Here is a 10,248-nt window from a genome sequence, read left to right on the forward strand (position 1 = left end):
TGAGAGAAGTGCTTTTCAGACTTTACATTAATGTAGAAGAAGGCCAATTCATAGAAGGGATTATATATTATTCTAAGGTATATTTTGCAGGGCAATATTATCAGTCAATAATCCATCATTATTGAAAACTCTAAAAAAATTTCTTTAACAGATCATCTGACTGTTATTCTTGTGGGGAAGAGTGGAGTTGGAAAGAGTGCAACAGGAAACAGTATCCTCCAGAAAAATGTATTTCCTTCCAAACTGTCAGCACAACCTGTAACTGAGACAGTACAGGAATTTCACATGATGTGGGAAAGAAAGAGTCTGGTCATTGTGGATACTCCTCCTGTTTTGAAGAATGAATGGATAAACAAGTGGAAAAAAGATCGCTGCATTCTAATTATGGTGGTCCAATTGGGCCGGTACACAGAAGAGGACAAGGAAGTCTACAGATATGTCAAAAAGGTTTTTGATAAGCCCTATAAGAAAATGGTCCTCCTTTTTACAAGGAAAGAAGATTTAGAGGGTGGGAGTCTGAGTGATTATGTGAAAAATTCAACCAATAAGTTTCTTAAGAAGGTCATTAAAAAGCATAAGATTCCATACTATGCTTTCAATAACAAAACTACTGAAGAGAAGGAGAAGCAAAGTCAATTGAATGACCTGATGAAAATCATTATGGATCTCAACTGTGTTAAAGGTAAACACAAAACACAGTGAGATCAGCAATGTTTGCCTTTTGCATTTTTGCGTCCTCCTTTAGTCCCCTTCTCCTCCTATCCCCACTCCAAGTTCCTTACTGACATCCTCCTGATAGCCCAGGGCTCCTCATTATGGTCCCTTTCCAGGGAAGAGAGCCTTTGTGTGGCACAGACACTTCTTGAAGATACCAGGGATATCAAGACCTGTAGTCCAGTATGAGTTCCCCTGGCACATGATTTCCCCAAATTATGTGCCGCTCTGCCAGGTTTCTCTAAAGCTGTCCTCAATCTTCTCTACAGAGATTGCATGCATTCATAGTATAGTCTCAGATGTTCTGGTTATCCTTGCTTTTGCCTTTGACTGAGTAACTAGTTTTGGATTATTCCTGTTTTTGCTTTCTCATCAATAACTCCTAGTTCTGCTTTATTTTTTAAAGTAAATATATGTGCAAGAATGCATGACATCATGTTTACTGCTTATATTTAAGTGGAAAGAAGAAAAGAAGAAAGGAAGGGAGGAAAGGATAAATGAACAAAAGAATGAATGAAGGAAACAAGCATTTATTAAACATTTACTATGTGCCAGACACTCACAAGCAAAAAGAAAATAGTCCCTTCCCTCACGAAGATTACATTTTGAAACAGGAAGACAATGGTACTCTGCCCACCAGGATTAGGTCTGGGAGGAGAATGAAGGCTGGCCAGGGCTCTCCATAGAAAAGGGGAGGCTACAGAAGGAAATCATCAATGGAACAAGGAGGGTAGGAATATTCTTAAGTTGAGAAAATTGTAGGGGTTATTGGATGTTCCATGGCAAGAAGATTCTGGGCACCAAAGGAAATTCTGGAGCAGGACAACATATTTTGGAAATCTGAGAGCCAGGAACATGGTTGGGAGGAGATTCAAGACTAGCTTGGATCCATTCACAAAATTTAGGCTCCAGGGGGGATTCAGTGTGAGAAAAGGAACCTACTCTAAACGGGGAGATCTCAGATGGAGAAGGTCACAGGTATGATTGGATATTTCAGGTAAAAGAGGGCCTAAGTGATTAATTCAAGAAGTTCAAGGCAAGATAACATGGTTTAGAAGTCTGAGAGCCTAGAAGAGGACCAGGAGGGGACACTTGAGGAGACTCAATAGCTTAAACGGGAAGCAGTAAGAGTCTATCTTTCCCAATAACTAACTTAACCCTTGGAACCAGATGGAGTATCTTGAATTATGGCAGCATTGCCATAGAGATGAGGAGAAACCATTCCAGGAACGGGAAAATGCCAGTGAAAACACTCAGAACCAATAGACAGAAGAACAGTAAGGAGTCCAATATCAGTGAATGCAAGAGTATATGTTGCTGTGGACCTCACTAAGTAGTCTGGAGCCTGGAAGCTCAAAGACCAGACTCTTCAGGGCTTTCTTTGTTGGGGCAAAAACAACTACAAAATGTTTCTGAGTGGGCTGTTTGTTTTAGGGTGGGCCATGCAAGAGCTCACTGGTGCCAAGATATTGCTTCAGCTGAATGGAATTATGCTATAGACAGGTTTACCCATTTCATCATTTAGGGGGTCACTTTTGAGGGGGTTAGGGTGAAAGGAGAGAGAGAATAGAATAAAGAAGGGGAAAATAGGATGGAGGGAAATAAAGTAAACAATAGTAACTGTGAAAAAATTTTTGAAACAAGTTTCTCTGATAAAGTCCTCATTTCTCAAATATATAAAGCATTGAGTCAAATTTATAAAAGTTAGTCATTCCTCAATTGATAAATAATCAAAAGATCTGAACAGTTTTCAGATGAAATAATCAAAGGTATCTGAAAAATTGTCTAGTTCACTTTTTATTGGAGAAATGCAAATTAAAACAATTCTAAGGTACTACATCACACTTATTAGATTGGCTAATTTGACAGAAAAGGACAAATGACAAATAGAGGGGATGTCAGAAAAACAAGACATTTGTACATTGTTGGTGGAGTTGTGACCTAATTCAACTATTCTGGAGAGCAATTTGAAGCTATGCCCAAAGGGCTACAAAACCATGCATTCCCTTTGACCTAACAATACCACTGTATTTTGGTCTGTACCCCAAAAAAGATTCAAAAAAAAGGAAAAGGACCTATTTGCACAAAAATATTTATAGCATCTCTTTTCTGATGGCAAGGAAGTGGAAATTGAGGGGTTGCCCATCAATTGGGGGAATGGCTGAACAAGTTATGGCATGTGATTATGATGGAATTATACTACAAGAAATGATGAGCAGGATGCTCTCAGAAAAACCTGGAAATACATGAACTGATATTGTACTGTATGTGAATTGTACTGTGTATGAAGTATCAGAAATATAAGATGATTATCTGTGAATGGTTTAGTTAGTCTAAGCAATACAATGATCTAAGAGAACTCTGAAGGACTTATAATGAAAAATGTTATCTATCCCTAGGGAATGAACTGGTGGTGTCTGAATACAGATTGAAGCATACTTTGTTTTTCTTCAGTTTTTTTGTATATGTTTTCTTTCATAACATGACTAATATGGAAGTGTTTCATGTGACTGCTCATGTATAACCTATTTCATATTGCTTGTCTTCTCAGTGAAAGGAGGATGAGGAGAGAGGAAGGGAGAGAATTTCAAACTCAAAGTTTTAAAAAGAAATTTTAAAAATTGTTTTTTACATGTACCTGGGGAACAATAAAATAATAAATTAAAAATTGAGGGGAAAAGATAATTGCCATCTTGGACAGTTGACTAAACAGCTTTGGAGCATATTCTGAAACAGTATGGTTGATAAGATTTTGATAGTGTTTGATACCATCATGATGGTGCTTGGTTATCTGTTAATGATGCTATGTGAGAAAATAGATGGGACAACAGTATCTAGGGTAAGTTAGTACCCTGGTTCATCTTGTACAAGAAGTTTTAAAACCTCCTTTTAAAATCAATTGAAAATATGAAAGAATGATATTTTCCCTAGTCCAAAATGCTTTCTAGATATTTCTCTTGGGTAATATTATAGTAGAGGTCTTTAATCTTCCCCTCTCAAACTAGATAAATACAACCATAAAATAAATAAGAAAGAAGTTAAGGAAATGAATGAAATTCTAGATAAACTATATGTAGATATCTGAAGAGAACTAAAGGGAAGTAGAAAGGAATGTACTGTTTTCTCAGTAGTTGGTGGTACTTTAACAAAAACTTTAACTTTTGTCCATATGTAAACATTTTATAGTTAAAAGCAGAAAAACAGAAATATCAAAAGTGTTCTTTTCAGATCATAGTGGAATAAGTTATATTTAATTAGAGACCAAGGAAACACATATTAAAAACTAATTGGAGATTAAACAACCTAATCTTAAAAAATGAGTGTGTTAAAGAACAAGCAAAGAAACAATAATTTCATTAAAAATAGCAATACTGAGGTAACATATAAAATCCTATGGATGAATGTGGCACCACAGGGAGCCAGAACATTTTGGGGTCAGTGCCGTTGGAGCACCTAACTTTGACTTTTGAGAGGAGGAGAGTAGTCCCTGAGGTTGAGCCTCCAGACAGAATTCAGAAAATAACAGCAAAGAGGATTTGAGGCCTAGGGCAACATTACCCACAACTTGGGATTAAAACTTAATAATAATAATAATAATAAACAACTAAAATAGAATAGCACAAATTAAAAATAAAAATGAGTAAGCAAAGGAAAAATAATCTGACCATTGATAGCTTCTTTGGTGTAAAACAAGATCTGGTATTACTTAGATATCACTAACAAATATGAAATTAAAGTAATAATAAGGAGTTATTTGGCTTAATTATATGCCAATAAAATTTAACCATTTAAGGAGAATGGAAGAATATTAACAAAAGTATAGATTCACTCAGTTAGCAGAAGAGGAAATAGAATATCTAAATAGACCTGTTTTGGAAAAAGAAATTGAACAGGTCTTTGAATGAGCTTACTAAGAGAAAAACACCAGGACTAGATGGATTTGCAAGTGAATTCTATCAAACATTTAGAGGTCAATTAATTCCAATATTAAGTAAATTATTTGGAATAAGTAAAGAAGGGATTCCACTAAGTTCCTTTTTATGAAACAAATATGATACTGATACCTAAACCAGGAAGAGTAAAAACAGAAAAAGAAAATTATAGATCAATTTCATTAATAATATGGATACAAAAATCCTAAACAAAATACTAGCTAAAAGATTACACCAATATGTTACAAAGATTACACCTTATATCAAACTGAATTTATATCAAGAGTGCCAAGATGGGAGGTGAAACCAAGATGACAGAGTAACAGCATGGACTTGCTAGCACTCTCCCCACAAACACAGCCAAATACCTATAAAAAATGATGCTAAACAAATTCTGGAGCTGCAAAACCCACAGAATGACAGAGTGAGGCAAATCTCCAGCCCACAACAGCCTAGGACATTGATGTGAAGTGTCTATCACACCATGCTGAAAGCAGAGTGCAGTCCAGTGTGGGCCATGCTGGCACAGATGGGACCTGAGCAGACCTGGGGTGGGGGGAACAGAATCACTGGCACCTGTGGTGGTTTCCAGACTTCACAACCCCAAAACACCAAGGAAAAATTGGAAGGTCTGTGGAAAAAAACAGTGAGACCTATGTGAGAGAGTAGAGTGATTGGGGCCTATCCTCAGGGTAGCAGAGGGAGTGGAGGAGTCCATGAAGGAGACCATGGTGGTCACAGCAGGGGCAGGGGCCATGGCTGATTCTGGAGTTCTAGGCCCGTAGATTGTGGGGGAATTGAATGGCTGACAGTATACCTCCCACTCCCACCAGAAGTAGAGAATTACCTTACAAAGAGCTCGAAAGTCAAGTAAAGAGCAGGGAAAATGAGCAAAAACTGGAAAAAGAATCAAACTATAGAATGTTACTTTGGTGACAAGGAAGATCAAATTATACAAACTGAAGACAACAAAACCAAAGCTGAATCAAAGATGAAGGCATCCAAAACTTCCATGAAAAATATGAATTGGTCTCAGACCATGGAAGAGCTGAAAAAGGATGTTGAAAATCAAGTAAAAGAAGCAGAGGAAAAATTGGGAAGAGAAATGAGAGTGATGCAAGAAAATCATGAAAAATGAGTCAACTGCTTGCTAAAGGAAACCCCACAAAAGCTGAAGAAAGTAACACTTTAAAAAATAAACAAACCCAAGTGGCAAAAGAGATCCAAAAGGCCAATGAAAAGAATAATGCCCTAAAAAGCAGAAAGGAGGTCCAAAAGCTCACTGAAGAAAATAATTCCTTAAAGATGAGAATGGAGCAGATGGAAGCTAATGACTTTATGAAAAAAATCAATTGTAAAACAAAGTCAAAGGAATAAAAAAATAGCAGACTTTGTGAAACATCTCATTGGTAAAACAACTGACCAGGAAAATAGATCCAAGAAAGACAATTTAAAAATTATTGGACTACCTGAAAGCCATGATCAAAAAAAGAGCCTAGCTGTCATCTTTCAAGAAATTATCAAGGAAAACTGTGTTGAACCAGAACAGAACCAGAGGGTAAAAGAGATATTGAAAGAATCCACCAATTGCCTCCTGAAAGATATTCCGAAAGGCAAACTCCTAGGAATATTGTAGCCAAATTCCAGAGCTTCCAGGTCAAGGAGAAAATATTGCAGGTAGCCAGAAAGAAACAATTCTAGTATAGTGGAAATGCAATCGATATTACACAATACCTAGCAGCTTCTACATGAAGGGATCAGAGGGCTTGGAATATGACATTGTAAGGCTTTGGCTTCAACCTGGAAGCAGCTGGCTTCAAGTCTTGAACATTCAGAAGCTGTCAAGATTGGCAAGGCTGACTGTATACAACGTTATGAACTTTGCTCTGGAAATCAAGTACGTGGCTATGGTTTAGGAATGGCAAAAAGATTGACCAGTACAAAGGAAAGAGGGATTTGGATTCTCTAAAAGGATATGTGGAGTTGTAGCTATGGAGTGTTGTAGGGAAAGCCTCAGAAACTATAGAGTCAAGTTTTGTGCTCCATACTGTGGTCACTGTAAGAATCTGGCTCCTGCGTGGGAGAACCTCTTCAAAAAGGAATTCCCAGGCTTGACAGGGGTCAAGACAGCAAAAGTAGATTGTACTGTTGAAGGAGCTATTTGCAGCAAATATTCGGTATGAGGTTACCCCCACTGCCGTTCTTCTGTGCAGGAGAAAAAAAATCACTGAACACAATGGAGCTAGGGACCTTGAAACATTACACAACTTTGTTTTGTGACAGGCAAAAGATGAACTGTAGAATGTCATTTGGGAGTCATTTCCCTGACTGTTCTCCTATGCCCAACTTTAGGAGTTAATCCAATATTAGTGTTACTGGGTCTCCAATGGTGATTATTTGGGAAACTGAATGTGCTAAATTTGTGATATCTTATGTGTGTTCATGTTTTTTAAGGCAGTACTCTGTACTGATTCTTTATTAGGTTTGTCTGGGTAAATATCTAACAAATAGTCACTGGGCAAGCTGATTATTTTCGGCTGCACTAGAGCAATAACTGCCCATTGACTTTCCTTTGATAAAATTCAAATGTTTTCCTTTAAGACATAAATCTAGGTGAGGAAAATCACATTAAGGGAATTGGCACACTATTTTTGGCATTAGGATCATCTTGGTCAGAAGCAGCTGCCAAAGTATAGTTTGTGAATTGCTCCAGTTGCTAGAAAGGTGTGAACCTGTAGAACTCCTGTTGTTGCCTTTAAAAGTAAAACTCACCACTTATTAATTAGACTTTCGGTAACTTGTTTAAAAAAAGAGTTTAAAGATCAAACTCCCACTTTTGGAAGATCCTGAAATGCCACCACCATGGGATTCTTGTTTCTGTTCCTGTTTCATCCTGGGAGGTTTGTCAGAATGAAAGTGATGGCACTTTTAACCTGTGCCTCAGTAAGATTATGCGATGCCATAATTATATGTGTGTATGTGTCTCTCTGCATGTCAGGTGAATTGTCACTTGAAATTCTCTTGTTTGTTCCTTATGGGGTAAAAATCACAGTGCTTCATTTCTCTTTACTTTTCAAACGTTGAAGTTTGATTATTCTACTTATAGAGGAGTAGGAAAGGTACCAAAGAGCCTTTTGAAATGTATTTTCAAAGCTCTCCTAGACTTGGAAAAGGGCTATTTTAGGAACCTTTGAAAGTAGCCCTGAGTATATTCTCTTAATAAATTTTTAAATTCCTTAATGAAGATTCAGATTATACTCCTCACCTGAAAAAAAGTAAGAAATAGGGTGATCTTTTGTTTGATCATTTAACTAAGTGTGATCATAAAGATATGAAATACTTCTGCAGTGTTCTAAATGCAGAACCATAACTAGGGTAAGTCGACCAGGGCTTTGTCACAGCACACTGAAAGTCAAAGGGCAAATTTAAAAATTTAACACATCTACTTAAGCTAGATGCTGCTGTAATAATTGCTTCCTCCTGCTCAATTGCATTCATTTAATTATATGTATTATTTTTCACACTGTCAATTTGCAAAGTTGATTTGAGGGCTCATTTTATCCTAAACACACATATTGTTCTTCTTGCCCTGTGGACTAAAAAATTCCTAGTTATGGCTCTACCTGTAACCTCTCCAAAAATTTCCTAACAATGTAAGTGATCCCTTAAGAAATTTATTTTGAATATGGACACTTTGTATTGCCTTGAAAGATGACTCTATGGTTTTTAAGCATGCATTTCTCCATGCCCCTCCTCCCCAACCCTTTGTGACCAAAACCAAAGAACTGGTGGAATGTGTCTAAGTCTTTGTGGAGTTAAGCAGCTCCATAGCTAAATTCATTGAAGTTGTTTCTCTTGTGTTATTCACCATGAAATTAATTACATTTTGATTAGCCACCTTGTTTCCAATCCCCTTCTAGAAATTCTTCATCCCCATCATCCTAACTTCCCCCCATTTCCCAATTTTTCCCTTTCTTTGTTCCAACTCAAGATACCTCATTTAGCACAAGGTAACAGATGGCAAGAAGCCTTACCCATTAGCATATATATTTACATATGTATGTATACACATCCATATTGTATACATATTTTTTTCTGGCACTTTAAAGCAGAGAATTAAGCAGACCATCTTACCCATCTCTGCCTAAGAAAGTCTTTATTAATCACACACAGTTGGTTCACAGATGGTTTTTAAAAACTGTCTAACAATCCTCATGAATGGTTGGAGCTTTGCATCATGAGTATCTTGTAATAAAAAAAAGTCAAAGCGGTACACTTTGTTTACACTGAAACTTTCTAAATAAACTCTTTTTTTTTTTAAAAAGGATATATGATGCTGGTCTAAATCTTTTTCAGCAAAAATGTTCCAGTTTTCCTAACACTTCTTTTCAAGTAAAGAGTCTTCCAATAATGTATATTCCTGCCTTAATCTGAGATGGTGACTGGTACGTGTATTAATCTCTATGTATTGCTTCTCTAGTTTATTTAACTTTTCTGATTTTTATCCAGGATCAGATAATTTTGAAAAATACTATTTTTTGGTGTAGTCTCAGATCTGTTAGAGCCAATTTACATTCATTCCCCACATATTTATGATGTCCCTCGATATTCTTGACCTTTTATTGACCCATATGAATTTCATTGTTATTTCATCTAACTCTAAAACATATCCCTTTGGTTATCTTGTTGACATAGAGGTAAATCTATTATTTTAATATTATTTACACTTTTGCCGTATTGGCATGAGCTAGCCATGGACACGGAATATTGTTAGAAATTATTAATCTTTTCTTTCCTATAAAAAAGTTTTATAATTGCATTTGTATAAATCTTATATGTATTAGTTGTTATGACATTTAGTGCATTTTAAAAATCAGAATGGAATTTATCTTCCTTTGTTGGGTTTTATTGGTAATAATATTTATTGGTTAATGATTTTTATGGATTTATTTTGTATATTGCTACTTTGCTGAAGCAATTAATACCTTGATTAACTTTCTGTTGATTCTCTGGAGTTCTCTAAATAAACCATCAACTTCTCTACGTATAAAAGTAATTTTTCCTCCTTTTTTGCCTATTCTAATTCTTTCAATTAATTTTTCTTATTGCAATAATGTAATATATCAGATAGAGTTCTGATCTCAAAGACAAGAGAATCTGGGTTCAGCATACAATAACTGAATAACCCTGAGAAAAGCACTCAACCTCTCAGGGCTCTAGGTAACCTGAGACTACAAAGTGCTGAGAAGGTGTTGATCCATATTTTTAGGGTGAGTTTCCTCATTCAGGAATTCTCTAAAACAATGAAATCACAGGTTCAGTTCCTATATCTATCATATTGTTACAGCTAAAATTTCCAGAACTAAAGCATGTGATTTCTTTACCTTTGCCTTATTGACACTGTTTCCAGTATTTTTCCATTAGAAATATCGTAGCTCTTGATTTTTTTCTTTTTGCATCGAATAGTTATTTATTTATTTTCTTTCTTTTTTCAAAATTTATTTATTAATTTTAAGTTTTCAACGTTCATTTCCAAAAAATTTTGAGTTCCAAATTTTCTCCCCATCTCTCCCCTCCCCCCACCCCAAAACGCTGAGCATTC

The 10,248-nt window shown here is 36.1% G+C and overlaps 1 pseudogene; it reads left to right on the plus strand.

The window, feature by feature from the left end:
* Nucleotides 1–288: 288 nt before the first annotated feature.
* LOC140531828 (thioredoxin domain-containing protein 5 pseudogene) lies at nucleotides 289–8,973 on the plus strand (annotated as a pseudogene).
* The last annotated feature ends 1,275 nt before the right edge of the window (nucleotides 8,974–10,248 follow it).

Source organism: Notamacropus eugenii, chromosome 3 (assembly GCF_028372415.1).
Source record: "Notamacropus eugenii isolate mMacEug1 chromosome 3, mMacEug1.pri_v2, whole genome shotgun sequence".
Taxonomy (NCBI): Eukaryota; Metazoa; Chordata; class Mammalia; order Diprotodontia; family Macropodidae; genus Notamacropus; species Notamacropus eugenii.